The sequence below is a fragment of the Ursus arctos genome, unplaced genomic scaffold (assembly GCF_023065955.2).
Source record: "Ursus arctos isolate Adak ecotype North America unplaced genomic scaffold, UrsArc2.0 scaffold_36, whole genome shotgun sequence".
Taxonomy (NCBI): Eukaryota; Metazoa; Chordata; class Mammalia; order Carnivora; family Ursidae; genus Ursus; species Ursus arctos.
This window is the reverse complement of record NW_026623050.1, coordinates 17,100,635-17,116,683: the sequence shown is the minus strand read 5'-3', so window position 1 is coordinate 17,116,683 and position 16,049 is coordinate 17,100,635. Positions and strand designations below refer to the sequence as shown.

At 45.7% G+C, this 16,049-nt stretch overlaps 1 protein-coding gene across 1 annotated transcript in view; it reads right to left on the bottom strand.

The window, feature by feature from the left end:
• Window positions 1–10,984, bottom strand: part of TMOD2 (tropomodulin 2) — a 52,473-nt gene extending 41,489 nt beyond the window's left edge. The window contains exon 1 of the mRNA XM_026518483.4: window positions 10,832–10,984. The gene's annotated coding sequence lies outside the window, so the exon portion shown is untranslated. The remainder of the gene's footprint in view (window positions 1–10,831) is intronic.
• Window positions 10,985–16,049: the final 5,065 nt, after the last annotated feature.

The window sequence follows — 16,049 nt, the reverse complement described above, 5'->3', positions numbered from 1 at the left end:
GGGGTGCCTGGGTGGCACAGCGGTTAAGCATCTGCCTTCGGCTCAGGGCGTGATCCCGGCGTTCTGGGATCGAGCCCCACATCAGCCTTCTCCACTAGGAGCCTGCTTCTTCCTCTCCCACTCCCCCTGCTTGTGTTCCCTCTCTCGCTGGCTGTCTCTATCTCTGTCGAATAAAATAAAATAAAATATTTAAAAAAAATCTATTCATAGAAGCTTTATATCAATTAGCCAAAAACTGTAAATAAACTGAATGATCATTGGTAGGTGAGTGGATAAACAAATCCTGGTATATCGACATAATGGAATCTATTCAGAAGTAAAAAGGAATGAACTATTGAAACACACAACAACATGGATGAACATCACGATGATTATACTGAAGGACAGAAGCCAGACCCAGAAGAATGCATAGGGTATGACTCCATTTATCTAAAATGCTAGAGACTGTAATTTATGTGACAGAAAGCAAATTCGTAGCTGCTTGGGGATGGAAGAGAGAGAGATAGGGAGGGGCCGGGAGAGGGATCATGGAGGGACATACGGAAAATTCCGAGTTATACATATGTTAATTCACTATCCTGACTGTGGTGGTTTCACAGGTGCATGCATATGTTAAAACTTAGCAAACTGTACACTTCAAATATATGCAATTTGTTGTATGTAAGTTAAAAGATTTCAAAAAAAGTCTATGTGTAAGTCTAAAACTGTTCCTTCAATAAAGTGAAAATTATGTTTTTAAGGGAGCATGCATCATATTTTAGTTGGCAGCATTTTTTCCCTTAGTGGTACATAAAATATTGATGTGTTTTACAATTGGTGATATCTTATAAATATCTGTTTATATTTCTGGTCCAGCATTCTACAACTATACTCCTAACTTCACACCTTCCCATGAAACTGACTTGCTCTCCTGATTTTCTAGATCATACCATTAATCTACCAGTCTTTCACTTTAAAAACGTGACCACCCTTTGATTCTCCCCCTTCTTTCCATGGCTACTGGTTTAGCACCTCCCGGAGATTCTGACTGCACAGAACTGTGCACACCACCCCTTCTTCCCATCACTCTTTTTTTTTTTTTTAAGATTTTATTTATTTATTTGACAGAGAGAGACACAGCGAGAGAGGGAACACAAGCGGGGGAGTGGGAGAGGGAGAAGCAGGCTTCCTGCTGAGCAGTGAGCCCGATGCGGGGCTCGATCCCAGGATGCCGGATGCTGGGATCATGACCTGAGCTGAAGGCAGATGCCCAACGACTGAGCCACCCAGGTGCCCCTCCTCCCATCACTCTTGTTTGGCACCTTTGTCCTTTGGGCCTGAACTACTCTAATGGCATCTTGAAAGGTTTCTGTTCTTCCCTCTAAGGCAACAGAACACCACAATAGGGTCATCTCTCTTTACTGCTAAAAAGCCACTTCTCTGGGTAAGGACTTACAATGGCTCTCTCTTGTCTACAAAATGAAATTCAGAGAGTCTAGCATCTAAAACTTCCATAATTTGGCTTCAGTTTGCACTTTGTGCTTTCTGTCTTCATTACTTTCCCAGGGACTTACTCTACTCCAGCCAAAAGGCTTATTGGCTCCCCGTGATAGGCAGAATGATGACCCCCTACAGATGTCCAAATGTGAATCCCCTAGGACCTGGGAATATGTTACTTTACATGGCGAAAGGGACCAGGTGGGTTAAATCAAGGATCTTAAAATAGGGAGATTATCCTGGATTATCTGGGTGGGTCCAACAGAATCACAAGGGCTCTTGAAAGATGCAACAGGAAGGCAGGAGAGCCAGAGGAGATGTGATGACAGAAACAGAGGGTCAGAGTGATGTGACTGCTGGCTCTGAGGACAGAGGAAGGGGCTGAGAGCCAAGAAATGCGGCCGGCCTCTAGAGGCTAGGAAAGAAAAGGAAATGGATTCTCTTCTAGAGCTTTCCGAAGGGAGTGCAGACCTGATGACACCTTGATGTTAGCCCAATGAAACCTGTCTGAGATTTCTAACCTCCAAAATCGTAGCATAATAAATCCTTGTTGTTTTAAGCCACTGAACTTGGACCAGCAGCAATAGGATACGAATATACTCTTACCCATATATTTCCATTTTTCAAGATAATTGTTATGGATATCTTCTGTTTGCCCCTCTAAATCCACTCTTCACCTTGCACCGTGCCCCAGGAATGTAATGTATTTACACTGCATCCATGGGCTCTCTTGCTCTCAGGCTTACGTTAGGCCAACAGCAGGCCCTGGCAAGATTGGAGGGCAGGGAGAGAGGGGGGTTGGTCCAGAAGGTCACATCTCCTCTCAGGCAGCTCTTTTATATTCAGGACTTCAGGCCTTGGGGTGGTGAAGAGTCTCTGTTGTGGCTAGTGCCAGATTTCTGTCTTATTGGATTCCTTAAACCCACCCTACATCTGTGTAAATAGCCTCTTTATTAAAACTTCTTCAAATTATTCAGTTTGAGTGTGTCCTCTGTTTCTTGTTGGGGCTTTGGCTGATATAGTAATATTCCTTGGAATGCCCTTCTCTATTCTCATGGCCCAGCCATGCACTCTGCTTTTGTGCACAGCTCTGCGGGACTGCAGCATGTCAGAGCTGACTGAGGCCTTAGAGATCATCCAGTCCAGCAACAGAGATGGTTTTTCTCTCACTTCCCTGGTCACTCCATCTTGGTGTCTTTTGGCAAGTCCTCTTCCTCCCCCTTAAATGCTGGAATCCTCAATAGTCCTGTTTTAGAACTTCTCTTCTCACACTATCATTCTCCCTGGGGGAACTCACTGCCTCCTAAGTTTTAACTATAATCCATATGTTAAAGACCCCAAATTCCATATCTTTGTCCTAGACTTTGTTCCTGAGGACTAGATCCAAATATTTCTAACTGCCAAACCAACGTCTTTACTTGGCTCAAGCACTCTCATCATTTGTCCTACCAAACATCTTCTCCTACTCTAGAATTTCCAGTTGGTGCCAAGAAACCAGGGAGCCATCCTTGACACCTTCTTTTCCTTGTCTCCTCCCCACCCATCAATCACCAAATCCTGACCTTATCTAAACGTGTTAGAATCCACCTACTGGACTTGTCTGCACTGCCACATCCAGCCTTACCCACTCTCCATCCATGCTCCAGACAAATGGCCAAAGTGATCTTTTTAAAACTCTGCTCTATTACTTAAAATTCTCCAGTGGCTTCCCATTACCTTGAGGATAAGAATCAAATTCACAGTCTGGCCCCTGTCATCCTCGTCAGCCTCATCCTGCACCACACTCCCCATCTCGTCCTGGCTCCAGCTTCCTGGACCACTTCCAGGTCCTGGATCGTGCCTTATGCTGCTCGCTCTGCTCAGAGCACTAGTTACCCCACCCTCCTCAGCTGAAGGCTGTCTTATTCATCTTCTGGTCTCATAGAAGCTTCAATTCCTCACGAAGGCCTTGTTCAGACACCGAGACAAGGTCTGGGTCACCCCCTCTCCCACGGCATATCACTGATCACAGCTCTTGAGTTTGTTACCATTGCTTGTTTTATCTCTGTCTTCCTTGCTAATATCTGTGAGGATGGGGACTACATCCGTTTTATTCACTGTTATAATCCTGGTGCCCAACACAAGTCTTGACCCAAAGTAGGCATCTAACAAATGCAAATGAAGAAAATGAGCACAGGGGCGCCCGGGTGGCTCAGTCCATTAATCGTCTGCCTTCGGCTCAGGTCATGATCCCAGGGTTCTGGGATCAAGCCCCATATCGGGCTCCCTGCTCAATGGGGAGTCTGCTTCTCCCTCTCCCTCTGCCTCTCCCCACAGCTCGTGCTTTCTCTCTTTCTCTCAAATGAATAAATAAAATCTTAAAAAAAAAGAAAGAAAGAAAATGAGCACAGAGGTAAAGCGACCCACTGGTCCAGAGCTCATTCCACTACATGCAGTGCCTCTACTCTCTGTCATGGAACTTTCTGAGGCCACCTAAAACCGCCGAAATTACTCCTCTTCCTAAATTCACATTGCTTATGTCCCCAATCAGGTGTTCATCTTTTGCTCTCTCTCGTTACCTTTTCATGTTTGTTACACACAGGGTTTTCTCTTCAACTATACCAGGAACTCCCCGAGGACAGGGACAACGTTGTAATTCTTTATATTCCTAGGCTTCTCAAGCTCAGGTTTATATATTCATTCAACAAATATCTACTGAAAGCCCATTGTTTCCAGATACTGGTGGGACAATGGCAGTGACCAAAACAAATGATATCCTGTGCCCCAACCAAGCTTACAGGTTAGCAGGGCAAGTAGTTACAATAACATGTTAATACTGTGTAACAGTACTTGTTAAGACAAATTATATATGTTGCATAAATGAGGGGGTGTCAAAGCCAGAGGAGAAAAAAAAAATATTGCATCCTCCTGGAGCACAGCTTTGACTTGAAGATTTGGGGGAGAGCCAGTTACTATTGTTTAATACAAAATACAGATACACTGTGGAGAAGAATGCAGGATTCACAGAGCTTTTAAGGTCAAACTGCAGATTTCTGGCTCATGGCTGGCTGGGCTGCTTTAGCCCCCGCCTGGGCCCCATAAGGGTTCACATCTGTTCTCTCCTGTCGGTGATGCCACAGTGGAAAGTCTGCAAAGCACTGCAGCAGCCTCGCCTCCGGCAGAGTGTCTGTCCCATGGCAAGCACTCAACATGCAACAAGATACTGACGTGCATGAGGGAATGAAGCAAGTGCCCAGCAAGGCTTCCTGGAGTCCAGGTGGCACCGTACACCAAGTCAGTAAGGAGCGTGGAGAACAGGAGTAAGGACTGGAGCTGAAGGAAGAATGCTTGGGTCCTCCAATAATTCTTCTATTACCCAAAGACACAGGCTCTAGGAAGGAAAACAAGGGGCGTAGCTTTCTTTGCTTCTCTTTCCACTACCTTGTTCGTATAACTGCGGTATGAAAGAGGAAAATCAGATACCATACCAAGTGCCCAGCCTTTGGCCCTGCCTCACACAAACACTTAGAACCAAAGCCAAAAAAAGCAGCCCTATTTATTAAATCCTGTCCAAACCACAGATTAATTTTTTGCAAAAGAATAAACAAAAAATACTCTTAAAAACCTAGTGGAAAGTTTTTTCAACAGGCAAAACAGTGCCATAAGTTATGTTGGAGGACATACACTTCTAGGAAAGCTACACAGGACTGCTCATGGAAAGAGCATACACCACACTGGGTGTGTGGAGGGGTGTTGCCTGGAGAAGGGGGGCTCGGGCTTCAACTATAGTGGTGATGACTTATTTCCAAGTAGGGGTAGAGAAATGAGAAGTTATTATTCTCTATTATAAATTGTCAATATTCCATAATAGTTTTAAAATAATAAATGAACCAAACTGCATAAGGGCCAAATCTACATTTTCTAAAATTAGTAAATTAGAAAAAAATCAACATATCATCATATCCTCCAACAAGACTTGAGTGGTTCCTATATATTTAATTCCTTTCTAGCTGTGGGCAAATACAAAAACATGTGCAAAACACATAGCCTGTGTTTTCAAATCTAGCTATTTGGGTTTTTTTTAATATAGATTTTATTTGAGAGAGAGAAAGTGCACATATCTACAAGCAGGGGGAGGGGCAGAGGGAGAGGGAGAAGATGCCCCACTGAGCAGGGAGCCAGACATGGGGCTCCATCCTAAGACCCTGGGATCATGACCTGAGCTAAAGGCAGACGCTTAGCTGACTGAACCACCCATGTGCCCTGGAATCTAGCCATTTGAAGATGGCCCAGTCATGTCTGTTTTTTCCTCTCTCTGTCTTTTTTTTAAACAACCAAATGGCTCCTGTCATATTCTGGGAAATACTTGCAGGGGATGAAGGACAGAGAATGGGGTGAGATAAGGAGGAATTTCAGGCAAAAAGTGTGACAGGGCAATTGAAGGGAACAAGCTGAAAGGGGAATGAGGAACAGATCTTACCAGACTGAAGAGTTTCTATCTCAGACTATTTCGTCTTAACTTCCCAAACTTACCACACAAAAGTTGCCATAGCTCAAATTTTGCTTGAAAACAGTCTCTTTTTAAAACAATGTGCCCTGGGATGCCTGGGTGGCTCAGCCGTTAAGCGTCTGCCTTCGGCCCAGGGTGTGATCCCAGGGTCCTGGGATCGAGCCCCCCATTGGGCTCCCTGCTCTGCTGGGAGCCTGCTTCTTCCTCTCCCCCCTGCCCCCGCTTGTGTTCCCTCTCTCACTGGCTGTCTCTCTGTCAAATAAATAAATAAAATCTTAAAAAAACAAAACAAAACAATGTGCCCACCACTCAACCACCCCCCTCCAGGTTCAGAAGACTTAAAGGAGGGGCCTTGGAGTCAACCAGCCCTGGGTGTGATCGTTACAGGTCTGTGTGTGAGTGAAACTTCTCCAAGCCTCTGTTCCTTCCTCTGTAAAACAGGCAAAGAACAGTATTTATCTCAGAAGGTGGGGGTGATGCTTAATGTGATGATGTGTGCCTAGTACACACACATACAAACCTTCAGTCAAAGCCATTTTTCTTTTGTTCTTGGTCTGGGAATAGTCTTTTATTTGGGGTATCTGCTCCCTCTGTTACCCTTGGCAGGATCTGTTGGGTATACCCAGGCGGTATCTTCTAAGAGTCCTGGCTCAGCGTTGCCAGGTGTCGTGAGCCACCAGGTGGAGGCTGGCCAAAGGAGGAGATAGGTTTCCACCTGGGCAGGAAGCAGCCAAGAAGCTTCCTGGCTGGAGCAGAAGCTCGTTAGCCTGGAAGTCTTAGACTCTGTCCAGACTGCTACCTGGTTTCTAATTCTCTTGGCTGGTCCTACTTCCTGCTGCTGCCTCATCCCTTTGTCTGGCCCTATTCTCTGTTTTCTGAGGAGTTCCTATTTCCCGACTTCCATCTCCATGCCTTGCATGTGGGTATCTGTGTCTGTTGGTTCACCTTGCCTTCAGGAATTGATGGCTTCTCACTTCCTGACTCGCACTATGGGTTCTCTGCTTTCTGTCTTTTGATTCCCGTGCCCCCCTGGCTCCTGCCTGCTTTGACTCCCCGATCTGATCTCTCACTCTGGCATCTGTATTCCAGGCAGGTTTTGATCAATGTTTCGTTGTGCTGTCCTGGTACTATGTGCACCTTGACTCATGACTGCTTATCCAGTTGATATGCAAAATGCTTAGCGAGTGGTATGGAATGGGCACTGCCCAGTCAGAATGGTTGTCAGCTCCAAACAACAGGGATGGCTGTCCCTGCACATACTGGCGAAACAGTAGCCTAGCTTACTAGACTCTAGACCCCTCCAACCGCTCTGATGAGAGGCTTTGTAGAGCTGGTGCCTCAGATTTGCTCCTTACTCATCTCCAGGCTCGGCACAGCTGGCCTTGTGCCTTGTTTTATGAGCTCCTATTACCCATGATCCTAGAACTGACCTTCTCATTACCACTCTATCCAGAGGTCCATAGGGGAAACCTAATGACATACTTAAAGAGATGGGGTAGCACTGATGCTGAAACAGGAGGCAAAAAAAGCAGAAATATGTATACTCCAGGTATAGCAAAAGGCTCTCTCTTTTTTTAAAGAGATTTTATTTATTTATTTGACACAGAGAGAGAGACAGCCAGCAAGAGAGGGAACACAAGCAGGGGGAGTGGGAGAGGAAGAAGCAGGCTCATAGCGGAGCAGGGAGCCTGATGCAGGGCTCGATCCTAGGACCTTGGGATCAGGCCCTGAGCTGAAGGCAGACACTTAACGACTGAGCCACCCAGGTGCCCCTATAGCAAAAGTCTCTTTGCAGCAAAAGGCTCTGTATAAAATTGTGTTGTATCTTAAGAGTTGGTTTTGTTTTCCTGGCCTGGCAACAGAAAGTCTTTTCTGCACACGCCTTCTATGAACGTGTTTGAACCACTTATAGTCCATATGAAACCATTTGATTGTATGTGATTTACAAATAAAGAAAATGAGAGGAAACCCTATACCTTCGGTTACATCAAAAGGCTGGAAATGTTCTTTCCCCCAACACTCCCCTAACTCAAAATAGAGCCACTACCGGGAACTTCCCTCTAAACAGACGTAAGTCTTGAATGGAGAAAGGAAAGGGACAGTGCTTTCAGGATGGGTCTTGAGTAGAGCTAGCATTTCAAAGGTATGGGAATTATTAATACTTTGAGGTTGGAGTAAGGGGAAGATGCAGTATCTTTTTTTCTCTCTCCTTCTTTCTTTTGTTTAAAGTAGGCCCCACGCCTAATATGGTGCTCGAACTCACAACCCCAAGATCAAGAGATGCATGCTCTACCCACTGAGCCAGCCAGGCGCCCCAGGGGCTGCAGTATCTTAAGAATAAATGGTTGTGGGACTCCTGGGTGGCTCAGTTGGTTGAACATCTGCCTTTGGCTCAGGTCATGATCCCGGGGTCCTGGAATCGAGCCCCACGTCAGACTCCCTGCTTGGTGGGGAGCCTGCTTCTCCCTCTCTCCCTCTGCCTGCTGCTCCCCCTGCTTGTGCTCTCTCCCTCTCTCTCTGTTGGATAACTAAATAAAATCTTAAAAAAAAAAAAGAGAGAATAAATGATTGACAGTAGCCAAAACAAACCAAGAAAGGGAACTTGCCCTGAACCCACTCACACGTCCAACAGGATTTAAATCCTGGAAACTAGAAGCCACAGATTCACTGCAGCTGTGTGTCACTAACCAACCAGTTCTCCACAATCCTTTCTCTGTATTTACTCTTTAATTGCATTGCTCTGTCCCACTTTAATTTAAAAAGTCCACACTTACAGAAAAGGTAAAAGAACAGTACAACAAGTACCTGGCTCTTAGATTCACCATCATTTTGCCACATTCCTGACCTTGCTCGCCCACCCTTAGACTGGTTGCCCCTGAACCAGCTGAAAGTTGCAGATATCATGACACGTCTCCTCGAATACCTGCACCTCGCACGAAGGACAGTGTCCTACATAAGCACAGTACCACTACTGCGCCTAAGAAAGTGAAAAGTAATTCCATATTATGTAATATGCAGTCCATGTTAAAATTTTTCCAGTTGTCTCCAAATCATCTTTTAGCGCTATTTTTAAAAAATCTGATCTAGGATCCAAAGTTCACACATCTCAAATGGTTGTTACATCACTTGAGTCTTTTAATCTACAAAACTCCCCACCCTCCCATACCCGACTTTCCAGTCTTTTTGGCAGGAACACTGCAGAGGCAAAGTCATGATCTCACTGCATCCCAACAGGAGACTCTTAATAGATGCTGGTAAGCTTGATCACTAGGCTGAGGTGATGACCTCCTCCTCTTTCCATTAAAAGGACCCATTTTCTCGAGGTAATCTCTGGTGAGATAATCCTACTCTCCAACAAACTCTCACTCAAATGTTTTGAACCCATGGATGATTCCTTGCCTGAATCAGTTATGGTAGGGTTTGCATAGCACTGGTTTTCTGGCTCTTGTATTCCTTTCATTGTGTATTATTCAAACAATGACCCATCAGTATCCATCCTCTTTCCTCAGTGCATACGCTCTCTGGTTACTTCTTGCGGGGGCTTTCCCCCATGTCCTTGCTGACCACATCAGCCCAGACCTGGGGAGCCCTTTGCTTCTCCCTTTACCTGCCCATCTCATGACTTCACCTTCAGCAAATTAAAAACAAAAACAAAGAAACACATGTTGCCTACCAATTTACAGCCCTGCAAAAATTAAAGTGGCCATAATACATATTTATTAGGTTAAACTGAAGAAAATACATAGAGAAAATCAGTTTTATTTTTTAAAAAATCAGATTGCCTACGCCCTGAAAAATCTTTCCTCCTCTCTAGGGTAGAGCCACTTGCTCTGTCACAATCAGGCTTCTTGTAATGGTGTTGAACAGAAGCAACCTCATCTCTTCAGTCTCCTGATAGGAGAATCTTGGAAGAACAGAGGTTTAGAAATGTAGCCCAAACGCCCCATTTTACATGGATAGAGAGACTCAGAGAGGTGAAGGGGCTCGCCCAGAGTCCCTCAGCTCCTTAATGGTAGAGCTAGGACAGAAACCTGATTTGAAAAACACCTCCTCTGATGTTCTTTTCGTTCCCTTCCCAAGTGTCTTGTGATTCGGCTGTTTAATGGGCAAGATGAAGCCGTAGTATTCACGGCCTCCTTCATTGCTAATCTGCATTTTGCCTGCATCACCTTCCCACCTTAAAACGCTTTAAGTAAAAATTCCCATTAGGAGCCTTTTGTTAATAATATTATTTTAAAATCCATCTTCATTTCTGCGGATCAACAGGGAAAATTTAGGAAGACTCAGAGAGCACATGCTACCATTACTTTAACCGGGAAAAAAATAAAGGTCTCTAGGACCTGCATCAGGCCGCTCCCTGAATGCCGCTTTCCCAGAGGCTGAAACGCCCTGCGGGTGACAGCTCCAGGGATCGTTAAGACGCCAGCCGAAATGCACCCTTACCCGTCGCCCGCTTTGACGATGCAGTGAGAGGCACCGGGCTCCAGGAGCTTGTCTAACGTTCACAGGATAGGGGAAAGCGGGGAACAAAGCCCAGCGTGGAAAAAACCAGCCCCGCAGCGCGAGGAAGGCAGGAGACCGCGCCCTCACTGCAGCGGCCCGGCGGGCTGCCGAGGCTGCGGAGCCGCAGTGCGGAGCGTGGGACCCACACCCCGGCGGGCACCTCCCGCCCGCGCCGCCCCGCACAGCCCGGCCGGCCGCCGAGGCTACAGGCGGCCCCGGCTCTGGGCGCCCGCCCGGCCGAGCGCGGACGCCGGGGAGCATCCTCCAGCCCGCTGGGAGGGCGCCGCCACCCCCGCGCCGCGGGCGGGGGTCTGCCAGACCGCGGCTCGCCTCGGCCGCCCCCGGCCCCCCGCGCGCGCTCACCCGTCCGTGCGCCCATCCCGGAGCCGGCGGTGCGGGCCGTCCGTCCGTCTGCCCCGAGGTAGCGGGGACCGCCGAGCAGGGGCGGCGCCGTGGCCGGGGTGAGCGCGGCGATCAACAGGAGGCTCCCGGCCGGGCGCGGCGCCGGGGCGCGCTGCGGCAGCGGAGCAGCCTGGGAAGCGTAGTTCGCGGTGGCGCGCCGCGGCCGCGCGGAGGAGGGACCCCCCGCCGGGTCCTCCCCTGCAGGTGTCCTCTTCCGGAATCTACGTCCCGACCCGTCACCGCTCTGCCGGCGACGAGGACCTCAGCCTTGGGAAAAGGCTGTGCAGGCTCTTTTGAGAAGCTCGGGGCTACGGATAGGGTGGGTCGCAAAGGTTTTTCCAGCCTGTGAGGAGCAGTTGGGTGAGTGAGCATCTTTACGCGGAAGCCTTAAAACCTAGTTTTTACTGGCTTTACTGGGGCCTGGGGCGGGGACGGGGGAAGGAGGAGTAGCTAGAGTAGATACCTGCAAGAAGGGAGGTAAGCAAGTGGGGTTTAGCGAGGCTTATTTAAAGTTTGGGGGTTAGGGTATTGAAGAGCTCATGCACACGCAGTGGCTTTTTATTAGATGTTAGACTGGACAACGCAGCCTATCCCGAGTCTTTGCATCCTCATCTGTAAAATAAGCTTAAAGCCTGAAGATACATTGTGAGGACTAAACCCATATTAGGTGCATATATGAAAGCACCTGTGTTGGGGCACTTAACACATCCGCAATAAAGGTTCCTTTCTTAGGAGTTGCAGGGGTGTTCCTGGGCACACTTCTTGCCTGGAAAGTCCTACCTACACTAAGTTAAAAGTAGGTGAGCCTCATTAGGCTGGGTAGATAAACGTTAAAACCCACCTCGCTTGTTATTGTCAGCCATTTAGCCGGTTTATTTCATCCTGGAATGTACTGAAATGTCCTCTCTTCCAGCTTCTTTGAAAGCTACAAAGACAGAGAAAATATGATCTTGTCTCTGAAGCATGAAAGTGGGGTGGGTGATATAGGAGTAAAACCGAAATTACTAAAATACGTGGCATAATGGGATTATCTTCCAGAAGCTTCCTCTAATTAGACGTGCTCTCACTCCTGTTTGAACCCTTTTTGCATACTTCTAGTGCAACTCTTGTATTTATGTGGACAGTTTAAGTATGTTGAGTTTTGTAAGTAGCTACTATGCAGTATTTCACCTTTTGGTGAGATTTGCATCTTAGGGATGTGATGGAAGGAAAATAAACCAAAGTGATGGATGTAACATTGCTGGTGTAATCTGCCTGAAATAGTCAAAGGGTGATTGGAGGTGATACACCATCATAATCTGGCATGACCTGTGCAGTTATCATGTGGCAAAAATAAAAAACAAAAATGAGGAGGAAATTCCATATTTGAAAATAATAACACAATTTTACATTTGTGAAAATACTTTCCTATTCATGTTCTTACTTGATTTTGGCAACAATCTGAGATCCAGAGTAAGGCTTTGCCCCAGGTTTCTAAGAGGCACAGAGAGGTGATATGACTTCCTCAAGGTCCTCTAATTGATGATTAAGCCTATCTTCTCTCCTTCCAGCCTGCACGTTCTCAGCCTTCCCCAATGAGGCACTCTCAGCACTCTTTCCTTTGTATGTTTCAAAACAGGGCCATGCCTTCCCCAGAAGGTGGGCTGAATCAGAAAACAGTTAATTCTCTAAGGCTCTTGGAACTAGTCAGGTGAACAGTGGCACACAGGAGGTGCTGACTGAGAGACCGGTGTGATTTCCACTTTCAACGGTGGCAATGGATCGTACCCTGGACGTCCTCACCAGATTGATACAACTGATCTGGAAATAGTGAAATGAAATGGAGGTGTGACCAAACGCATGTAAATCACGTTCCCAAGTTTTCCTGTCATTTGTTATTCCAAATGTCCTGGGAGACATGGTATCTTTGACTTTTTTATGTTGTGCATTTATCACAAATCATAGCCTCTGTTAAATAAGAATGGGACTGCTTACGAATCAAGCCAGCAGTTTCCCCAGAGAAAGTTGATGGTAGGCATAAGCTGAAAGTAATAAAGCAATTTTGTTCAGATTGGAAGAAAGAGTAGCAAAAGTTTGATATAGCAACAATACTCAGTGGTGTACCAATTTTCTCTTTGGTTTTCTTGTGGTTATGCCTGTGTGTGATGAAATGAATGGAGCGTTACTTCAGCTGAAGTCTGTGAAAGGTAGCAAACATAGAAATTATTTCTTAAGTTAAAGTCATAGTTGGCAGCTAAAGCAAAGGTACAAGAGCTCTGTGACAATCCCAGAGCCGTGTGTGAGCTCTAGAAGGACGCGGACACCGAATGAAAGGAAGTAAGTTGTGAAAAAGAACTTCTAATCAAACCTCAGTCTGTACCATGAGGGCTGGAAGCTAGTAGATGTTAACGAAAGAGGCAGGAAGGTAGAACACGTAACCTTTCTATTTTTAATGTTAAAACTTAATGGAAAGATATGATCAGTTCTCAGTTGGTTTGGTTCTTTAACACCCATGTCTAAACCTTTTCAAGGGAGAGAAGGATGTCAGCCATGCCTAGGACTTGTCAGCTGAAACCCATCATCATTTCTGGAACATATCTTACAGGTTTAATTTTTCAACTTGCTTTTTCGAAAATGAAAATGGAAAATGGAAACAGCTCGAACTGGAAGGGACCTTACGTATAATCTTATCTAGTGTCTTGGTGCAGGCAAGGAAGCTGATAGGTCAACAGTAAATGTCTCTTGATTAGAAAGTAAAAAATTCTGTGTGGCACTTATAATGAAGTATTTGCATTACTCACAATGGAGTATGTAGCATAGCTCATTAGAACGTGGAGCAGATGCTGTTGCTTGCCTACTCAACATCCATTCACCCCTCTTCCTCCCTCTTTACAGAAGCCTGTCTAGGTGTTCACCCGCTAGGGCAGGTGACCCTATTACCGTCTCAGAGGTACACTCCTAAACTATCATGGGCAAGGGGAATAAGATCCTCTTGACCGGCCAGTGGGAGGTTAGGGGTGGGCACGCAAGCCAGTTCTGTCAGTGAAACCTGAGGAGAGGTCTGCTGAAAGCCTTCTGGGAAAGATTTTCTTGCTCTTAAACGGAGACATACAGGGAAACATGCCGCCATCTCCACTGGATGTTGTTGCATCTGGCTGTGTTACCTGAAACCTGACCCTTAGGACAAAGCCAACACATCAATGATGGCAGAGTGAAGAGAATGAACCTGGGTCTGTGATGTTGTTAAGTCAGCAAATCAATCAGACCTGCTGCTGTCCCACTTCTGGATTTCTTTTTCTCTTTTTTCTTTTTTAAGATTATTTGAAAGAGAGAGCGTGCAAGCAGGGGGAGCGGCAGAGGGAGAGGGAGAAGCAGACTACCTGCTGAACAGGGAGCCAATTTGGGGCTCGATCCCAGGACCCCGGGGTCATGACTTGAGCCGAAGGCAGATGCTTAACCCACTGAGACACCCAGGCGCCCCTGGATTACTTGTTATAGGAGATAATACATATCCTTATTGCTAAGTCAATTTGAGACGTTTTCTGTTACTTGAACCTGAAAGCATCCTAGGTATTACAGATGAAATGTACAAGAAGTTCTTTGGATGGACCGAAGGACTACTTCTCAGAGTTTGTAAAAAACAAACAACAGGGGCGCCTAGGTGGCGCAGTCGTTAAGCGTCTGCCTTCGGCTCAGGGCGTGATCCCGGCGTCCTGGGATCGAGTCCCACATCGGGCTCCTTGGCTGGGAGCCTGCTTCTTCCTCTCCCACTCCCCCTGCTTGTGTTCCCTCTCTCGCTGGCTGTCTCTCTGTCACATAAATAAATTTAAAAAAATTTTTAAAAAAAACCCAAACAACAACCACAGCCACAGGCAGAAGATGGGGATCTTATCATGTAATGGATGGAAGTATGGGTTGTAACATCAGACAGACCTGGGTTTGAACCCAGGTATTTACTGCCTCAGGGGTTGACTGTGACCAATTTTTTTGAACCTCTCTAAGCCTCATTTTCTTTATCTCCAGACTTGAGATAATAATTCTTACCACATGGGGCCGATACACAGATTAAATGGGATAATTTGTGTGAAGTACGCTACAAAGGATCTGGTGCCTAGTAAGCACTAGGACGTGGCAACTATGTTGATGAACTATGAATTAAGTCACATTTATAGTGTACTTGGCAGCAAGCATCTGAAAGTGAATAGTGATCGTGATCTGATAGCGATCTTGTTAAATGACATCACAGTAATGCAATCAGCAAAATGCAGAATGTGGGAAACTACACAATATTTCTCCAATAAATAAATTGTAAGAAAAATAAAAGGGGGAGAGAAATATGAGACAAATAATGAAATGCAATGTGTAGCAGATCTTGATTTAAACAAAGCAGCTACTTTAAAAAATCACATTTATGAGACAATTGAGGGACAACATGAGAACATAGGGTATTTGGTTATATTAAGATATTTTGAATTTTTTTAGATGTGATAATGGTACCGTATTTTTTTTTTAAAAAGAGTCTTTTTCTTTTAAAAAGATACAACTGAGTATTATTGAAAACACACTGACTATTTGAAGAAGAAATGATATCTGGGGTTTGCTTTTGAAAACAAGCCAGTGTTAGAGTGGTAGCTGGGTGGCAGCATCGAGGTATAGATGAAAAAAGATTGGTCACAAGTTGATAATGGTTGAAGCTGGGCATTGGACCATTATTAAACCATCCTCTGTACATTTTTCAAAACAGTTTCATTGAGATCTAGTTCATATATCATAAATTCACCCTTTTAAAGTATACAGTTGAATGGTTTTCAGTACATTCACAGAGTTACGTAACTATCACCCAATCTAACTTTAGAACACTTTCAAAATCCCAAAAAACAAACCCATACACATTGGCTCCCCCTTTCCCCCATACTGCCAGACCCCGGTGACCACTAATCTATTTTGTCTTCTCTGGATTTGCTAGTTCTGGACCTTTTATGTAAATGGGATATATAATAGGCAGTGTTTTGTGACTGCCTTCTTTCGCTTAGCATAACGTTTTCATGGTGCATCCATGTTGCAGCATGTATCAGTACTTTCTTTCTTTCTTTCTTTTTTTTTTTTTTAAGATTTTATTATTTGACAGAGACAGCCAGCGAGAGAGGGAACACAGGCAGGGGGAGTGGGAGAGGAAGAAGCAGGCTCCCAGCAGAAGTGC